Source organism: Saimiri boliviensis, chromosome 1 (genome assembly GCF_048565385.1).
Source record: "Saimiri boliviensis isolate mSaiBol1 chromosome 1, mSaiBol1.pri, whole genome shotgun sequence".
NCBI lineage: Eukaryota > Metazoa > Chordata > Mammalia > Primates > Cebidae > Saimiri > Saimiri boliviensis.
This window is the reverse complement of record NC_133449.1, coordinates 270,179,881-270,199,135: the sequence shown is the minus strand read 5'-3', so window position 1 is coordinate 270,199,135 and position 19,255 is coordinate 270,179,881. Positions and strand designations below refer to the sequence as shown.

Below are 19,255 nucleotides of genomic sequence, written 5' to 3'. Positions count from 1 at the left end.
GAGAGGACAGGTTGATGGGGGGGGGGCGGTGTGCTCCGGGACCAAGGCGGTTTCAGAACCTCGGGGGCTGTGCCGTTGAGGGCCCCGTAGGAGCAGGGTGCATGGCAGCAGCCCGCGCATCTGTCGGTGTCCTCAAACCTCGCCAACAGGAGGAGAGGCGGAGCAAAGCTGCCTTCTCTACCCGCGGGAACTGTGGATGCTCCCACACGAAGTCGTGATCTCCTTTGGGGACAGATCTTTGCCCCCAAACTACTAAACAGCCTGCTTGGATAACAGCCCCACCACTGATTCACAAAATGTTTTGGTTATAGAATCCACAAATCAAAGAGTTTTAGAGATGCAGGATGTTTGGAAAGAGCATGGCATTTTCTGTCCTGTAGCTCCTCTCTACTAGGTAGTTTATAAACACGGAGTGAAATGAAGTCCTGTCTCGTGAGATGGAGGGAAAAAAGGAGGTAACCACAGCTGTCATCCTGGGAACCATGTGTGGGAGAAAAAGGCTCTGTGAATGTAAACAGTTAATGCTTTTCATAGAAATCGGCCAGGCTGAGTTTGATACCATAAACTCTAAATAATATAGAAATATCTTTACACACAAACCATAGTACTTTCAGATTTTGCACTCTTACACTGTTTTACAACTCTCAATTCAACTTTGCAGGTGAATTGCAAGGACAGTCTCACCCCAACTGCTAATCTGGCCGTTGAATAACCTGTAGGCGCCCGGGGCTCCTTTTGCTGAGATGTTAATGAGTTGAGGGCATGCGGGACCGACCCACCCACAGTTAATTCTTCGGGATCTCGAGTAAAACCCAAGGCCCCTGGGGGCAGCTGCGGGACTCTCAGACAGGATAGCCTTTGGGGAAAGAGGCCTGGGTCAGGTCTTAATTAAGAAAAGAAAGTTCTCAGAGTGGGCCACAAATGAACAAGAAAGGGAAAGTGACGGGGGTCTGGGAACGGAAGTGTGGACTTAAGGCTTGCTCTGCGCCCTCAGCCTCTCTGAGCCTGTGTTGCTGGGTGTAATTTTCAGTCTCCCTTTAATCTAGGGATGAAGGGAAGACCGGTCTAAGAGCAGCAAAGTCACCAGCTGCCTTTCTGCGTCCTCACTTCCCTAAATTTCCCAGCGGCGCACCTGGCACTTGAGCCTCTGTTCCTGCTAATCTCTGTATGCTCCAGGCAGGCCACACTTAAGGAAGGTGTCATTGAAGAGAATGGCAAGTCCATTGCACCTTGTTTCTTGGGACATCGAGGTCCCTTACCTGCTGTGCCCTTTTGCTCAGCCCTGCCTTCTTCATCAAGTCTTCTGTTTCCCAGAGGTTTGGCTACGTGCTTGTTGTTCTGCCCTCCAGAGAGTGGGTTCTTCCTGATTTTATTGGGTTCTCTTTCTGTAATCTGATTCATAGCCTGAGCTTCCCTCCTTATCAAAACTATATTAGACACACGTATAATTTAAAAAGTCAAATATGTCTACAAAGCTTATAACTTGGGATGGTACTCACTCACCTTACCCCTCACCAACTTCTACTTCTTTTTATTCTCTGGAGATGGAGTCCCTCTCTGTTGCCCAGGCTAGAGTGCAGTGATGCAATTTCGGCTCACTGCAACCTCTGCCTCCTGGGTTCAAGCTATTCTCTTGCCTCAGTCTCCAAGTAACTGGGACTACAGGCATGTACCACCACGCCTGGCTAATTTTTGTCTTTTTAGTAGAGACGGGGTTTCACTACGTTGGCTAGGCTGGTCTCAAACTCTTGACCTCAGGTGATCTGCTTCCTTGACTTCCCAGGGTGCTAGGATTACAGGTGTGAGCTATCACACCACGCTTTTTTTTTTTTTTTTTTTTTTTTTTTTTAATTTTTAGTAGAGACGGGGTTTCATTGTGTTGGCCATTGCTGTTCTCGAACTCCTGACTTCAAATGATCCACCCGTCTTGGCCTCCCAAAGTGCTGGGATTACAGGCATGAGCTCCCGTGCCTGGCCAGTTTCTCAGAGTTAAAATAATAATACTTTCCTTCCTTCTCTTCTGGGAACACCCAGTCAAGTGGAAGGAGACCCTCTTGGTTTGAATCTCTAATTTTCTTACTGAAACCACCTTTGCAAAAATTAGAACAGCTGTGATAGTGAAAGAGCTCTGATCTGACTCTATCTTGCTTCTAACCTCCAAGTTGTCCTGGGTGTAGGCCAGACTAACTTTGAGAGGAGTTTATAAACTTTGAAACAAAGATGATTAGAGCCCTTTCCCCAAAACAAATCCCCATGTTGCCTGGGGATCAGATAGGACTAACAGGTTAGCCATTAGCCACAAGATTTGCAGCTTGATAACATCACTATTACAAAACCTAAGATTGGTCTTTTGAGATGTCTTTTCAGGTTTTGGCATTTCCTTTTTCTTTTTTTGAGACAGAGTCTCTGTTGCCCAGGCTGGAATGCAGTAGCCTGATCTCAGCTCACTGCAACCTCTACTTCCTGTGTTCAAGCAATTCTCGTGCCTCAGCTTCCCAAGCAGCTGGGACCACAGGCATGCATCGCTGTGCTCGGCTAATTTTTGTATCTTTAGTAGAGACTGGGTTTTGCCATGTTGTCCACTGGGAAGTGGACTCAGCATGAGGACCATTTTCCACACCCCATGATTGAATCACCAGCCAGTAAGCAGCACCCATTACCTAGCCACTCTGTCCCCCAAACTATCCTTAAAAAACCATAGTGTTCGAATTTTCAGAGAGACTAATTTGAGTAATAAAATTCTATTCTCCTATTCAGCTGGCTCTGCGTCAATTAAACTTCCTCTATTGCAATTCCCCTGTCTTGATAAATTGGCTCTATCTGGGCAGCAGGCAAAATGAACCTGTTGGGTGGTTATATTACCTTTTTTCTTTGTATTTTCTTTTTAAAACAACATTTCTACTTCCTGGGAAATTTCCTCATTTTTGTCTTCCAACCCATATGTTCAATTTTTATGTCTGTCATATTTCTAATTCCCCAGAAAGCCTTAAAAATATCTGAAATTTTCTTTTTATAACCTCCTGTTACTGTTTCTTGGATGAAAAGCTTCTCAATTCTTTGTGGATCTCAATTACAGCTTCTTTGAAGCATTTCTCTGCTCCGTGCACTGTTTCCTCTGATTTCCTCTTAGTTGTGTGTGTGTGTGTGTGTGTGTGTGTGTGTGTTTGCTTTTGGTTTTTAATCACTTCCACATTAAAGGCTTTCTTCAAATATCTAATGATCCTTGACTGATCACTCACTAAAAAGCTAACTGGAAGGTCTACATAGATTAAGTATACCCAGGAATACTTCCTTCTAACTAAGGAGACAGAACAATGTCTCAGAATCTAGAGCAATGCCTGGTACACACTAACCTTTCCATACATACAGTATTTGCTGAGTAACTGAATGACATGCACTCTTGCTGTGGTCCAGGTAGTTGTGAATATTAAAGCTCTCAGGTGATTCAAATATGCAGCTAGCATAGAGGACCTCTGCTGTAGGATTAGCCCGCTGGTGGTTTCATTGGAGGACTCCCACCTGATAGTAGAAAATATTTGTTCTCTGGGGAAACTGATTGGGTGAAGAGAAATCCCATACACTGAAGGGAATTGGTTGGCTACAGTCTTCTGGGAGCCAGATGAGAAGGAGACTGGAAGTCTATCCATGTGGTATGATGACTTTGTCTTATTTGCCTTTTTTTTAGTGCCTGCCCTCAGCTACACCTGGCGTCTCTGAGTCTGGAGTTGCCATGACGTAGCATGGCACACAAGTTGCAGAATTTCAGCCTTCACTTCGTATCTAGGGCTAAGGTGATTTAGAGTCCCTTCCCCATCAGTGCATGTTGCCCCCAATTTCAGAGGTGTTGGGGGCATAAATCCCAGCCTGGCTTTCCACGCTGCTGTGCTGTGCTAGGTTTTCAGTTTCCCTCATCTGCTAAGTCAGTTACCACTAGTTTTTCTGCATTCCAGCTTCCAAAATTGTGTTGCAATCATCGTTTCTCCTGTTTTCTTTATCTTTTCGAGTTTAGCAACCCTCCTTTCACCCTCACTCATGTCGGACCATTGTGTTTACTGGAAAATGAGTCTCCCTGCCTGCCCCCAACTTTGCCCCAGAACCCTCCTCTCAGTTCCTTCTCCTGTTGCAGGTACCCACTCGGGACCACATTGCAGATAGGCCACATTGAACTTTCATCTCAGCAGTAATCATTTAAAATGTCCCAGCCCCTGAAGAGAGTGGCTGTTGGTCATTCCTGTTGGCATGGTAGTGTCTTCTCCATCAGATCATCTGTTATGCTGCTGCTTTTGTGTGGAGTATTGGGCAGAAGACATTTCTGAACATATTTGATGCTGTGGCTTATCAGGGTTCTGTCTATGAAGATAACTGTGCGGCATATTAACTCTGAAATATATTCATGTCTATTTCCTCCTTTGGCCCTCACCAGCAGCTCCTTGGTTGGTGGTGTGGTCAGGTGGACTTGGAAGCATTGTAGTCTGAGATGATCAGCCTGTTCTGGTCACATGTCTCCATTCCACACCCCAGAGACAAGCTGTAAGAAAGAGCTCACTATCAAAGGCTAAGGAGTGAAGGAAAGTCTGTCGTGGAGGTTCTAGGGAAGGTATACTCACTACCAAGAAAGACGCAAAATAGGTGGCTCTTTTGCTTCCTCCCTATGTTGCTGTGTAAACCGGCATAGACATCTTGCCTCCAGCCTTAGGATGAAGCCACAGTGCAGGAGAGAGTAAGTAGCAGGTCCCAGAGAGTCCCAGAGAAGCGCAGCTCAGGGCCCCACTTCCTCTGCCCTTCTGGCATGTGAGATGATTAATTTGCTCCCTGTTTAAGCCACTTTGAGTCAGGGTTTGATATCATTTGCTGCCAAAGTGATACAGGTGGAGATTTATTTATGTATCACTCCTCTCCAAAAAGAGTTGAGGCAGACCGTGGGCTCACTCAAGCTTTGAGCTGCCCCATTCCTCCTTTGATTCTCATTCTGATTCCAAGCACAATTCCTTTCTACTCAGCCCGTTTTCTAGGCAGATGAAAGTAATTTTATTCTCCCTTCCAACTTCAAAGGAAGGAATAACTATTGAGACATTTGGGGGAAAGGGGGAGTTCTTTGCTTTGGAGATTGCCAGCCGATCCCGGGGAGCGAACATCCTGGGCTGTCACTGAAGTGAGGACTGTTTTTAAATGATGCATCACTGAAGACACCTCATGCTCCTGCCTGTGAAAAGCGAAGCGCTAGTTATCCCTCCCTCCTGGGACTGGGGAGGCTGAAAAGTCTGCCTGCGGACTTTGTATCATTTCCTCCGTCTTCCACCCTTTGTGCCTCCCAGACTTTGGGAAGTTTCAAAGATGAAACATGCTCCGGAAATGCTTGGTGGGGTCAGGGAGACCAGAATGCAGGAGAAAGTACACTGTTCGTTCCTGTCTGTCTCAAGTGGCAATGATGTGCTCTCCCTGTTTTTATGAATGGAATGCCTCCACAGCCCGTTCGCTACTATATATGCCTTACACCGTATAGTTCATCATTACATCCTGAACACCCTACACCATCTGTTGGTATTCAAACATTATGATGAATGAATAACACAAGGATTGCTCATGTCAATACAGATTCATTAATTTTTTTTTTTTTTCGAGGCAGTTTTGCTCTGTTGCCCAGGCTGGAGTGCAGTGATGTGATCTCAGTTCATTACAACATCTGCCCCCAGGGTTCCCATGATTTTCCTGCCTCAGTCTCCTGAGTAGCTGGGACTACAGGCAAGCTCCACCACACCCAGCTAATTTTTTGAATCTTTAGTAGGGATGGGGATTTTCCCATGTTAGCGAGCCTGTTCTCAAACTCTTGACCTCAGGTGAGCCACTTTGCTGGCCCAGACTCATTAATTTTAATTGCAGCATATTTTCCCATTGAGTTGAAGGACCATAATTCGTGCACCTATTTCCCCAGGACTGGACATTTAAGTAGTATAGGCTAGAACAGCTGAGACTAAGACCATCCTGAGAAATCTCGTACATGTGGTCATTAATTGGGAGATGGCCATGGGACCTTTTTTTTTTGGATGGTGTTTTATATTTTGTTGCTCAGGCTGGACTACAGTGATGTGATCTCGGCTCACTGCAACCTCCGCCTTCTGGATTCGAGCAGTTCTCCTGCCTCAGCCTCCTGAGTAGCTGGGATTTACACATAAGTGCCACCAGATCCAGCTAATTTTTGTTATTTTTAATTTATTTTTTCAAGACAAAGTTTTGCTTTTTCGCCCAGGCTGGAGTGCAGTGGCCTGATCTTGGTTCACTGCAACTTCTGCCTCCTGGGTTCAGTGATTCTCCTGCCTCAGCCTCCCAAGTAGCTGGGATTACAGGCATGCGCCACTATGCCCAGCTAATTTTTTTTTTTTTTTTTTTTTTTTTTTTTTTTTTTTTTTTTTTTGTATTTTTGGTAGAGAGAGAATTTCATCATGTTGGCCAGACTGGTCTCGAACTCCTGACCTCAAATGATCTGCTTGCCTCAGCCTCCCAAAGTGCTGGGCTTACAGGCATGAGCCACCATGCCCAGCCATGAGACCTTTTTTTGACGATTCTATTCTCCATCCTCCTCATATATTACTCTCTATCTTCCTAACCCCATAATCTTCAGAGAAGCCCTTATCATCCCAGTTCCAGATTCCCATTGCCAGCAGCCGAACTCAGCAACAAGACCAATCTGGCTAACATAGTGAAACCCCGTCTCTACTTGTTACTCGTTACTAAAAAAATAGTTGGGTGTGGTGGCAGTTGCCTGTAATCTCAGCTACTAGGGAGGCTGAGGCAGGAGAATCGCTTGAACCTGGGGGGTGGAGGTTGCAGTGAGCAGAGATCCATTACACTCCAGCCTGGGCAACAAGAGCAAACTCCATCTCAAAAAAAATGTAGATGGCATTTTGAAAGTACTGATATTTTTGTAACTTTTTCCAGGGGTTCCTGTTAAGCATTAGTTGGCAGGGAATCGCCGTTTGAAATGTGCATCCCTGAAATGTTGCCTGCCTAGCGTGGTTTTCCAGGTGGTTTCTCCTAACATGTCTTACTACACTTTTGAACCCAGAGATTATGTAACTGGCTCTTATATTGGTTAAGACTTTTGGCTGACCTCTGAGATGCTTAATTGCCAACTGATAGAAAATCTAAGTGGAAAAATGCATGAGGGTGAAAACTTTGGAGCTGGTTTTATCTCTGGAAATTGGTGAGCTTGTGGGGATAGGAGATGAAGGAAAGCTGTTACAGACAGTTTTGTCTGGGTAGTGGGCTGTTGTCTTAACGGTTTCACTTGTCAGTCCCCCTGTAAATAAATATGCCATTCCTTAAACGATGTAAGCATTCTGTGGAAGTTTACACATGAAGAAATTTACACGTAATTTCTGCTTTTGTAACTTATATCTGAGATACACTAGAAGACCTTGATATTTCCATTTAGATTAATCTTATGGTGAAGACTTTTTGTAGAACAAATAATTTTTTTAAAAAGTCAGGACATATTTGTCCCAAATACATACCAGATATATATATGTGTGTGTGTGTGTGTGTGTGTGTGTGTGTGTAACTTACAGTTGTGTGTATGTGTCATTCCTCCCCCTGCCCCCAATTCATTCTCAGTCTTCCTCGGTCCTAAGAGGAAGTGCAGCATCTGGACTCCCTTGCCTGCTGTTTCTGGTTGGATTCAGCCAATGGGAGGCACTGGCAGGGGATCAGAGAAGGAGGAAAGAGCATCTGGGTGTTTATCTCCCTCGTGGTCCCCTAACCTTGCAGGGGTTCCTACAATGGCTGATTTCCTCTACGCGCTTGAGGCAACTCACTTTCCTAGCTCCAGTTCCTGCACAGTCTGATAATGCTGCTTCCTGACCTTGCCCTTCAGACCTAGAGGTCCTAGCAGTTGCCCTGCTGTTGTTGCTGGCCCCGGGTGCTGCACTCTGCCTGTCTCTTGCGCTCTCAGGCTGGTGTGCAGTGGTGTGATCACGGCTCACTGCAGCGTCAACCTCAGGCCCAGTTGATCTCCTACCCGAAACTCCCAAGTAGTTGGGACCACAGGTGTGCACTACCTTGCCCAGCTAATTTTTATTTTTATTTTTTTTTTTAGAGATGGGGTCTCCCTGTGTTGCCCAGGCTGGTCATGAACTCCCAGGCTCAAGCAATCCTCCTACCTCAGACTCACAAAGTGCTGAGATTACAGATCTGAGCCACCTGTGTGTGATGGCAACTTTTTTTTTTAAACTAGGATGGCAACTCTTTGCTTTTGTTTGTTTTTGTTTTTTATTTATTTATTTTTTGAGACAGGATCTAAATGTCACCCAGGCTGGAGTGCAGTGATATAATCATAGCTCACTGCAACCTTCACCCCTTTGGCTTAAGAAATTTGCCCACCTCAGCCTCCCGAGTTGGGATTGCAGGCAGACACCATTCACACCTGGCTAATTTTTGTCTCTTTTGTAAAGAGTTTTGCTGTGTTGTCCAGACTGGTCTCGAACTCCTGAACTGAAGCAATCAGCCTGGCTTGGCCTCTGAAATTGTTGGGATTACAGACATGAGCCACCACACCCAGCCTCAGGATGGCAACTCTTGAAGTAGAATAATAACATACATATTGGAGTTCATGTGTGTCTCTAGTATGTATGCAGGTATCATATCTGTGACTGTTAGTGAAAATTTTTTTTTTTTTTTTTTTTTTGAGACGGAGTCTCGCTCTGTTGCCAGGCTGGAGTGCAGCCTGTTAGTGAAATTTTTCTTTCTTTCTTTCTTTCTTTTTGAGACAGAGTCTTGCTCTGTCACCAGGGTGGTGTGATCTTGACTCACTACAACCTCCACCTCCTGGGTTCAAACGATTGTCCTACCTCAGCCTTCCAAGTAGCTGGGATTACAGGTGCATGCCAGCACAGCCAGCTAATTTTTGTATTTTTAGTAGAGATAGGGTTTCAGCATGTTGGCCAGGATGGTCTCGATCTCTTGACTTCGTGATCCACCTGTCTCCCTCCCAAAGTGCTGGGATTACAGGCGAGAGCCATTTCGTCCGGCCTGTTAGTGAATTATCATAATTTTCATTTGTGTCCTTATCAGTGTCGCTTCATTCATTCGGTAAGCAATTACTGAGTGGCAGTTACAGGCATCACACTGTGCTAGCAATTAGCTGTCATGTTTTTCAGAGCCAGGGGTTCCTTAAAGGACTGAAATAATAGAATTTTCTAGCTAGAAGGGATCTCAGAGCATGTCTAATACAGCTTCATCCTTTGAAGGTGAAGCTCAGGCCAGGAGGCTCAACAGCTTTGTCTGCAGCACAGTTAGCAAATGCGGCGGATGGTACCGGACCTCCGTACCTTGACTGCCTGGAGTTCTGTCCTCATTTTGCTCTGGTTACACCACCTGGTCATTTCCTGGCCGCTTTCTGGTGCAACTAACCTCCACCAGGTATCCTTTAAAAACCTTCTCTGCTGCTCTTTATTGCTTCCGTCTGGCTGCAAATGCAAACCAGATAGTCATGCTCTGAGCTCATTAAAAAAAAACAAAAAACAAAAAACCTAATGGCATCCAGACAGCGGATTCCAACCTAGACTTCAACGCAGCCCCGGTGTAGACAGCTGGGGGCTATTCAGACCAGCCCACCACCACTGCTCTGGAGCATCTCACCACCTTTAAACTTCAGAGCAGCATTGTATGTGGGTGTATGAGGTACTGGGGGTTGGGTCAGGTGAGTTAGTTATAAGTTGTGTGGTTTTTGGAGCCAGAGTGTCAGCCGTCATCTGCAGACGTGGTCTACTTCAAGCCAGGCAAGGGCTTCTGGGAGGCCTTTGCTGCCACACAGGGATCGGTGCTGCTTCTGAAACGGTGGCCCTTCATGGGTCAATATTTAGATCAAGGACCAGGGTATCAGGTGTCCCCTACAAAATCTAAAACTTTTGACACCACTAAATTTACAGCTTCAAATTGGATTCAGATGGACAAGAAGAAGCCTTTCCTTAATGAAGAGACATGAAGCAAATTAGACTGAGAGCAAGCCTAGGTCTCTGTGTGATGAGGTGAATCCCAGTTACTGAGTGTTCCGCCCTCCACGTGTTACGTTCTACATCTGTGTGTCAGCCAGAGTCCTGATAAATCTCTACCAGCACCTATGAGACATAGGTTCAGAAAGATTAGGAAAAGGAAGGCAGCAGGGGCGGAGTGGGGTGGGGCCGGGTTGGGCAGGTGCAGCTGGTAACCTTTACTGAGGGCCTGCTATTTGTCAGGCTTTGTGATGGGAATTTTAACTAGGGGATCCCACAGCTAGATAGCTGAGGGTTATCATCATTTTGCAGATCTGGACTTGAGGCTCAGAAGGGCCTTGACGTACCCTGAGTTGCATAGGTAATGTAAGGTGGTATGTCACTTGCTCACTTCTGCCTGACCCCACACACAAACTGTCTCATTGAAGGATACTGTTCTAAATGCAGCTGTCAGCCAGGCGCGGTGGCTCACGCCTGTAATCCCAACATTCTGGGAGGCTGAGGTGGGCAGATCATGACGTCAGGAGATCCAAACGAGCCTGGCCAACGTGGTGAAACCCTGTCTCTACTAAAAATACAAAAATTAGCCGGATCCGGTGGCATGCACCTCTAATCTCAGCTATTCAGGAGGCTGAGGCAGGAGAGTCGCTTAAACCTGGGAGGTGGAGGTTGCAGTGAGCTGAGATCATGCCACCTGCACTCTAGCCTGGGTGACAGAGCAAGACTCTGTCTCAAATGGATGAATGAATGCCGCTGTCCCATGTGTCTTTGGGAAAAGCTAGTTAGCATCCCTGCCTTGCTTTTCTTGACTATAAAGTGGGGATAAAGTTTGTCACTCACTCACAGGTTCGTGGTGAGGGTGGAGTGAGCAAGGGACTGCACATGTGTTTGTCACTGTGCCAACCATGGATGCCCTTCCTAGAACTTAACTCCTGGGCCCCTTGTGTTGGGTTTGCTGCTGCTGCTTTTTCTAATGGGTTTTGTCACTTTGGAGCCAATTGTTACCATCACTGAATTAGTTTGCTCATTCATAGTATGAGGCTTGCATTAAAGGTGAGGTTTTTTTGTGTGTTTTTGAGACAGTCTTGCTCTGTCACCAGGCTGGAGTGCAGTCGCGTGATGTCAGCTCACTGGAACCTCCGCCTCCCGGGTTCAAGCGGATTCTCCTGCCTCAGCCTCCAGAGTAGCTGGAATTACATGTGTGCGCCACCACTCCTGGCTAATTTTTTGTATTTGTAGTGGAGATGGGGTTTGCCATGTTGGCCAGGCTGGTCTTGAACTCCTGGTCTCTAGTGATCTGCCTGCTTTGGCCTCCCAGAGTGCTGAGACTACAGGTATGAGCCAACTGCCTCCAAATAAAGGTCAGTTTTCGTGATGGGGAAAATCCCAAAGAGAAAGAGGAACTTTGTAACTATCAGAATTCCAGGCATGCTCTGTTTGTATGTTCCTTCAGGACATAATCCATTCACGGCTACTGGTGAGAGGCTGGACTTGGTCAGCTGGGCTGGAGCAACCTGTGCTGTCTGTAGCTAAATTCCAGCCACCCTCCTCAGTCCTAGCTGCTTGGGCTTCCTCTCCTTCCTGACCCACTGTCCCTGTGACGTATGTTTGTCAACACTGCACATTTTTTTCTGCCTCCCCCTCCCCTTGAAACAGAAATGCATTGGCTGCGATGAGCATCTTTATAGCTAAGAATATTGTCCATTGTCCTTTCCACTTCAGTTATTGAAATAGGTAATGACGGGGACTTCCTGGAATCTCCCAAGGTATTTATGCCTTTCTTCAGGATGTTCTGTCTCTTACAGCCCTCTCTGGCTCTCACTGCTGTTGGCAGTGCTTTCTAGCAGTGCTGTGGCTGAGCTCAGAGTCTTAATTCCTGCTGTTGGCTCGGGCATCTGAGGGCAGAGAGAGGGTGGGTCTGACCCCCTGCAGAAGGTAGTGGTGGCGTCTGGGAGGATTTGTTCCCTCACAGCTGCCCAGAAGCCTCCGAAAGATACTCTCCCACCACCCCTAAAGGCAACATATCACAGGTATACAAATTATTATTTATATATATATATATATATATATATATATATATATATATATATATATTTTGAGACAGTTTCACTCCTGTTGCCCAGGCTGGAGTGCAATGGTGCGATCTCGGCTCACTGCAACATATGCCTCCCCAGTTCAAGTGATTCTCCTGCCTCAACATCTCGAGTAGCTGGGATTACAGGCGTGCGCCACCACGCCCGGCTAATTTTGTATTTTCAGTAGAGACAGGGTTTCTCCATGTTGTTCAGGTTGATCTTGAACTCCCAACCTCAGATGATACACCCACCTCAGCCTCCCAAAGTGCTGGGATTACAGGCATGAGTCACCACACCTGGCTGCAAATTATTTTTAAAAAAAGAGGAAGAAAGACAGAAAGCCGTTGACCCTGCCAGCTGACCTCATGTTGGCCACACTGTCCTGTGGAAGATGCACCTGTTTCTGTGTTCTCGAGACTCACATTTTGAATTCCTCTGGAGTCCCCAACTCTAGCTTGGGGAATTCTACTTAGGACTTAGTACCATATTGCCCTTACCACCTACTGAGAGAAAAGAACATTTGAGAGAAAATGTGGAAAATAAGTTATACAGCTTAACACATGGGCCAAAATATAAGGTGAGATTCTGCCCCCAACCCCCCAAAAAAGTGATCAGAAATGAGAGAGTTGCCTTATATTTAAGTCTCTACAAATTATCACTTTGGGAGGGTCTTGCAATTATCTTATTTTGAACAAAGCAGTACTTAGAGAACACACATTACTTCGAAATGACCTTAGTCGGTGCTGGTTTTGGATGTTTTAGAGGTCAGCTAAGGAAATCATATTTTTAAAAAGGAGGAGGGTGGTTAAAAAAAATTTAGTAATACTCCAGAGCATCTGACCTCACAGTAACAAGAGTCAGGTTTCTTTGTAAACAAGGCTTTTAAAGATCATTTAAAAATGGAACAAGTTGGCCAGGCACAGTGGCTCATGCCTGTAATCCCAGCACTTGGAGAGGCCAAGGCGGGCGGATCACCTGAGGTCAGGAGTTTAAGACCAGCCTGGCCAATATGGTGAAACCCCCTGTCTACTAAAAATACAAAAATTAGCTAGGCATGGTGGCGGGTGCCTGTAATCCCAGTGACTCGGGAGGCTGAGGCAGGAGAATTGCTTGAACCCAGGAGGTGGAGTTTTCGATGAGTGGAGATCGCACCACTGCACTCCAGCCAGGGCAACAAAGTGAGGCTCTAAAAAAAGAAACAAGTTAAGAACTTTACTCAGATAACTTAGATTGAAGTGAAGAAGATATGTTTTGGAAAACTCACAAAATGTAGCTGTAATCACAGGAACTGGTGTGAAAATGCCATTGCTGCTGTAGACTTTAAATAAATGTTTTCCTAAAGTGTGAGTGAGAGCTGGGGGGAAACCAGAGAGCTTTCTACTTTAGCATGAATTTAATGTTTACATATTCATGTATATAATATACATGTGTGTATATGTGTTACTCTATTAATGCCTTAAGATATCTTAAGTGTATCATATTTTAATATTTTAAATGGGATATTTACATCTAATAATTACAGATTTTTTTTTTTTTTTTTTTTTTTTTTGAGCGGGAGTCTTGTTCTGTCTCCCAGGCTGGAGTGCAGTGGTGTGATTTTTGGCTCACTGCCATGTCCACCTCTTGGGTTCAAGTGATTCTCCTGCCTCAGCCTCCCAAGTAGCTGAGATTACAAGCATGTGCTACCATGCCTGGCTAATTTTTTTTTTTTTTTTTTTTTTTGTATTTTAGTAAAGACAGGGTTTCACTATGTTGGTCAGGCTGGTTTTAAACATCTGACCTCAAAGGATTCACCTGCTTTGGCCTCCCAAGTGCTGGGATTATAGGTATGAGCCACTGTGACTGACCCAGATTCTTTCATTTACAGTTATCTAATCAAATTGCCGCCCAAACGTTTTCAGCTATCATCTAATTGGGATAGTAGAGGATCCACCTATATTTGGAATATCCTTATGATCTAATGGAGAAGTCTTTCATTCACCCCAATTATATAGAAAGTGCATGTCAAGAAGTGTGTTAATAATATATATTGTTATTGTCTCGAATCATTGCTTCTGTACCTTCATTCTTGTTTCTTGCTTGAGCTTTCTTTTTTTCTTGAGACAGTTTTGCTCTGTCACTCAGGCTGGATTGCAGTGACACAATCTCAGCTCACTGCAGCCTCCGCCTCCTGGATTTAAGCGATTCTCCTGCCTTAGTTTCCTGAGTAGCTGGGATTACAGGCCTGTGCCACCATGCCCGGCTAATTTTTGTATTTTTAGTAGAGACTGCATTTCGCCATGTTGGCCAGGCTGGTCTCGAACTCCTGACTTCACGTGATCTGCCCACCTCAGCCTCCCAGAGTGCTAGAATTACAGGTGTGAGCCACTGTGCCCTGTGCTTACTTGAGTTGTCTTGATTTGCAAGAGTCAAACTAAAATGAACGTTAAGTATAGATTTTTGTTTTGTTTTGTTTTGTTTTTGAGACAAGTCTTGGCTGGGCGTGGTGGCTCATGCCTGTAATCCAAGCACTTTGGAGGCCAAGGTGGGCGGATCACCTGAGGCCGGGAGTTCAAGACCAGCCTGACCAACATGGTGAAACCCCGTCTGAAAAAAAAAAAAAAAAAAACAGGGACAAGTCTCATCACCGAGGCTGGAGTGCAGTGTGTGTGAATGCAGGTCACGGCAGCCTTTACCTCTTGGGCTCAAGTCATCAGCTCTCCTTAGCTTCCCAAAGTGTTGGGATTACAGGCATGAGCCACCATGCCTGGCTAAAAAAGCAGAATATTAAAATGACTCAAATATGTTTTCTTTGAAATCAAGGGATCTATACTGGGAAAGGGGTACCAACTTATCTTTGGGAGTCACTTCATATCAGGGCATGTGTGGTATTAGGAGTTGTGTTGAGGAGATTAGAGTGTTGTGTGTGTGTGTGTAACCAGCCCACCTGAGGCTGCTGACAGCTTGTGGGCAAAGCAGAGCCCAGCCATAGGAGGAGGGAGGGCAGTCCAGAGAGTGCTCCATCTCAGGGCTGGCCAACTGGAGGTTTTGGTAAAACAAACATGGAGAATTTCCCTGGGGAAGACTCTTGGGTACAGGAAGGACAGAGGTTACTTCTCTAGCTCTTCTTCATCCCCCTCCATGGGAATGTGGACACATGTCCTCTAGAATGCGTCTTGCCAACTGGTAAGACAGGGAGATTGCCGCTAGGAAACACACATCCGACAAGAAGCCTGCCTGGCTGCAGAAGTTTGTCTTTTCATGAGATACACGTTCCTTGAAGACAAACACAATATATGTTTAAACCCACTGTGTCCCCTATGTTAACTGGCCTGTGATTGCCCCTTCCTCCCCCAAGGCAGGCTTTTCTGCCTTTTCAGTGTGACGTTGTATTTATTGTAGCCATGTCGTTGTTGAGAAGCCATGGCTGCCTCCAAACTTGAAACACTGGCTTATTCGTCAGGGTTCTACAGAGAAACGGAACTAAGAGGAGATACGTGCACACACATAGGTACATATATCTACATACATGTGTGTATGTCACAAGTGTGTGGGTACAGTCATGCACTGAATAATGACGTTTCAGTCACCGATGGACTGCATATGTGATGGTGGTTCCATATGATTATAATGGAACATATACAGAAACCTGCTAATGGCACTCGATACTGGCATTGCAGGACAAGTAGGGGAAATGATTGGCAGTAACATCCTGGGACGTTTGGTTTTCCGTATGAAAAAATTTATAAATAATATATATACTGCCATCTAGTTTCGTGTAAATACACTGCATGATTTTTACACAATGACAAAATTACCTAACAACTCTTTTTTCAGAACACATCCCTATCATTAAGCAATGCATGACTAAGGATGTATATATGTGTGTACACATATATTTATATGTATATAGAGAGATCCTGAGAGCAATTGAGATTTATTTTAAGAAATTTGCGGCCAGGTGCGGTGGCTCACGCTTGTAATCCCAGCACTTTGGGAGGCCGAGGCGGGTGGATCATGAGGTCAGATCAAGACCATCTTGGTCAACGTGGTGAAACCCCGTCTCTACTAAAAATATGAAAAATTAGGCCGGGCATGGTGGCTCACACCTGTAATCCTAGCACTTTGAGAGGCCGATGTAGGTGGGTCACCTGAGGTCAGGAGTTCAAGACCAGCCAGGCCATCATGGTGAAGCCCCACCTTAAAAAAAAAAAAAAAAAAAAAAAAAAAGCTGGGCATGGTGGCGTGTGCCTGTAGTCCCAGCTACTCGGGAGGTTGAGGCAAGAGAATACCTTGAACCAGGAAGGCGGAGGTTGCAGTGAGCCAAGATCACACCACTGCACTCCAGCCTGGGCAACAGAGTGAGACTCTGTCTCAAAAAAAAAAAAAAAAAAAAAAAAAGAAAAGAAATTTGCTCACATATCTCAGCACTTTGGGAGACTGAGGCAGGAGGATTGCTTAAGCCCAGGAGTTTGAGACCAGCCTGGGCAACATAATGAGACCCCATCCCTACAAAAAATTTAAAAATTAGCCGGGCATGGTAGCATGTGCCTATACTCCCAGCTACTCAGGTGGCTGAGGTAGGAGTATTACCTAAGCCCAGGAGGTGAAGGCTGCAGTGAGTCATGATAGTTGGAGACCAGCCTGACCAACATGGAGAAACCCTGTCTCTACTAAAAATACAAAAATTAGCTGGGCGTGGTGGCACATGCTTGTAATTCCAGCTACTCAGGAGGCTTTTTATTTATTTATTTATTTATGAGACGAGCTTTCGCTCTTGTTGCCCATGTTGGAGTGCAATGGTGCCATCTCCACTCACTGCAGCCTCCGCCTCCTGAGTTCAAGCCTTCTGGCTCAGCCTCGAACTCCTGACCTCAGGTGATCCGCCCACCTTGGCCTCCCAAAGTGCTGGAAGTACAGGCGTGAGCCACCATGCCCAGCCTTTTAGTTTTTGTTTAAACAACAATAATAATTATTATTATTATATCAAAAGTCCGTTTTACCCCTGGGGAATCCCCAGCTCTATTCCATTCTAGTTTAATGCATATCCTTCCAGTCTAAGTTTTGATGTTTAAATACTATGTATTGTTATAGATGCGTTTTTCTGTGTATTCTAGTTGACATAAATAGTATTAATATATTGCAGCTTGCCTTTTGTACTCTACATTTTTTCTTTTTGAAATCTGGCCATGTTAATGGAGTCATTCATTTTAACTGCCTTTTCTGTTTTAAGAAAATTCTCTATATCCTCTATATTTTTCTTCCAGTAATATTTCATATTTAGGGATTTTTGGCTTCCATGTGGAAAATATAAGATCTTCATTTGGAAGGGAAAAACAAACTTCAGATGAATTAAAAGTATATTTCAAGGCCAGGCATAGTGGCTCATGCATGTAATCCCAGCACTTTGGGAGGCCGAGGCAGGCTGATCACTTGAGGCCAGAATTTCGAGATAGCCTGGCCAACATGGCGAAACCCTGTCTCTACTAAAAATACAAACAAATTAGTCAGGTGGGGTTGGTCACGCCTGTAATCCTGGCTACTCAGGAGGCTTAGGTGGGAGAATTGCTTGAACACGGGAGGCAGAGGTTGCAGTGATCTGAGACTGCACCAGTGTACCTCAGCCTGGGGAACAGAGTAAGACTCTATCTCTAAATAAATAAACACACACATCACACACACATACACCCTAAATGGATTAAAAATCCAGTGCAGTGATTAACATGGTCTTGGTCTCACATGTATAGTCCCTAAAGATATATACGTCAGTGTTACGATTCTTTTTTTTTTTTTTTTTTTTTTTTTGAGACGGAGTTTCGCTCTTGTTACCCAGGCTGGAGTGCAATGGTGTGATCTCGGCTCACCGCAACCTCCGCCTCCTGGGTTCAGACAATTCTCCTGCCTCAGCCTCCTGAGTAGCTGGGATTACAGGCACGTGCCACCATGCCCAGTTAATTTTTTGTATTTTTAGTAGAGACGAGGTTTCACCATGTTGACCAGGATGGTCTCGACCTCTTGACCTTGTGATCCACCCGCCTCGGCCTCCCAAAGTGCTGAGATTACAGGCTTGAGCTACCGCGCCCGGCCCTGTGTTATGATTCTTTATTCCCTTCTGATAATTTGTCTGTTCCTGCATCAATATTTTGTTGTCTTAATTACTACAGTTACCTAATGTGTTTTAATATTTGATAGAATGAGTCCATCCTTTTCATACTCCTGTTTCACAATTGTCTTAGATATTCTTAGTTCTTACCATATAAACATTAAAATATTTTTCAAGTTTCCTAAAAATTCTTATTGGAATTTCACTGAAGTTATTGATTACTTCGGAAATATTGACATCTTTAAAATGTTGTCTTCTCCTCTCCATAAATAAGGTCTATCACCTCATTAAGCCAAATCTTCATTTATATCCTTCAGTAAAGTTTTATGATTTTATACCAAAGTTTCTTTTAGACTTGTGCCTATGTACTTTCTAGTTTTGGTTACCATACCAGTTAGTGTTTTTTCTTAGTATTGCATTCTCTATTTGGTTATTGCTAGTTTAAAGGAATGCTGTTGATCTTTGAATTTGTTTTTTTGTTTGTTTGTTTTCTGAGAGTCTCACTCTGTTGCCCAGACTGGAGTGCAGTGGTGTGATTTCAGCTCACTGCAGCCTCTGCCTCCCAGGTTCAGCCTCTCCTTTCTCAGTCTCCCAAGTACCTGATGTTACAGGTGTGTGCCATCATGCCTGGCTCATTTCTGTGTTTTTAGAGGTGGGATTTCACCATATTGGTCAGGCTGGTCTCGAACTCCTGACCTTAAGTGATCCACCTTCCTTAGGCTCCCGAAGTGGTAGGATTACAGGTGTGAGCCACTGTGCCCGGCCTGAATTTGGATTTTTGTTTCCAGCAATCTTGCAGCATCCTCCTATTAATTCTAATTGTTTGGAGGTTGGTCTTGACAATTAAATGTAATCAAGTGTCTGTAGGTCTTCAATACTATTTTGAATTATAAACTCTGTAATTATACTGCCATCCACAATTACATAAATTTCCCTGAACATATTGTAACACAGGGCATTGAGTCTGGAGCCAGGCTGTGTGCCAAGGGACATAAAGTTGAAAGCAGTGGAGCCCCACTTCTGGGCGGTGACCAGGTATGGCCTCAAATTCACTCCTTAAAAAATTTTAGTGTTGGTGGCATGCCACTACACTCCAGACTGGCGACAGAGGG

At 44.9% G+C, this 19,255-nt stretch overlaps 1 protein-coding gene across 7 annotated transcripts in view; it reads left to right on the top strand.

The window, feature by feature from the left end:
* PDZD2 (PDZ domain containing 2) overlaps positions 1 to 19,255 on the top strand; it is a 472,221-nt gene that overhangs the window by 225,789 nt on the left and 227,177 nt on the right. The gene's annotated exons all lie outside the window — the stretch shown is intronic.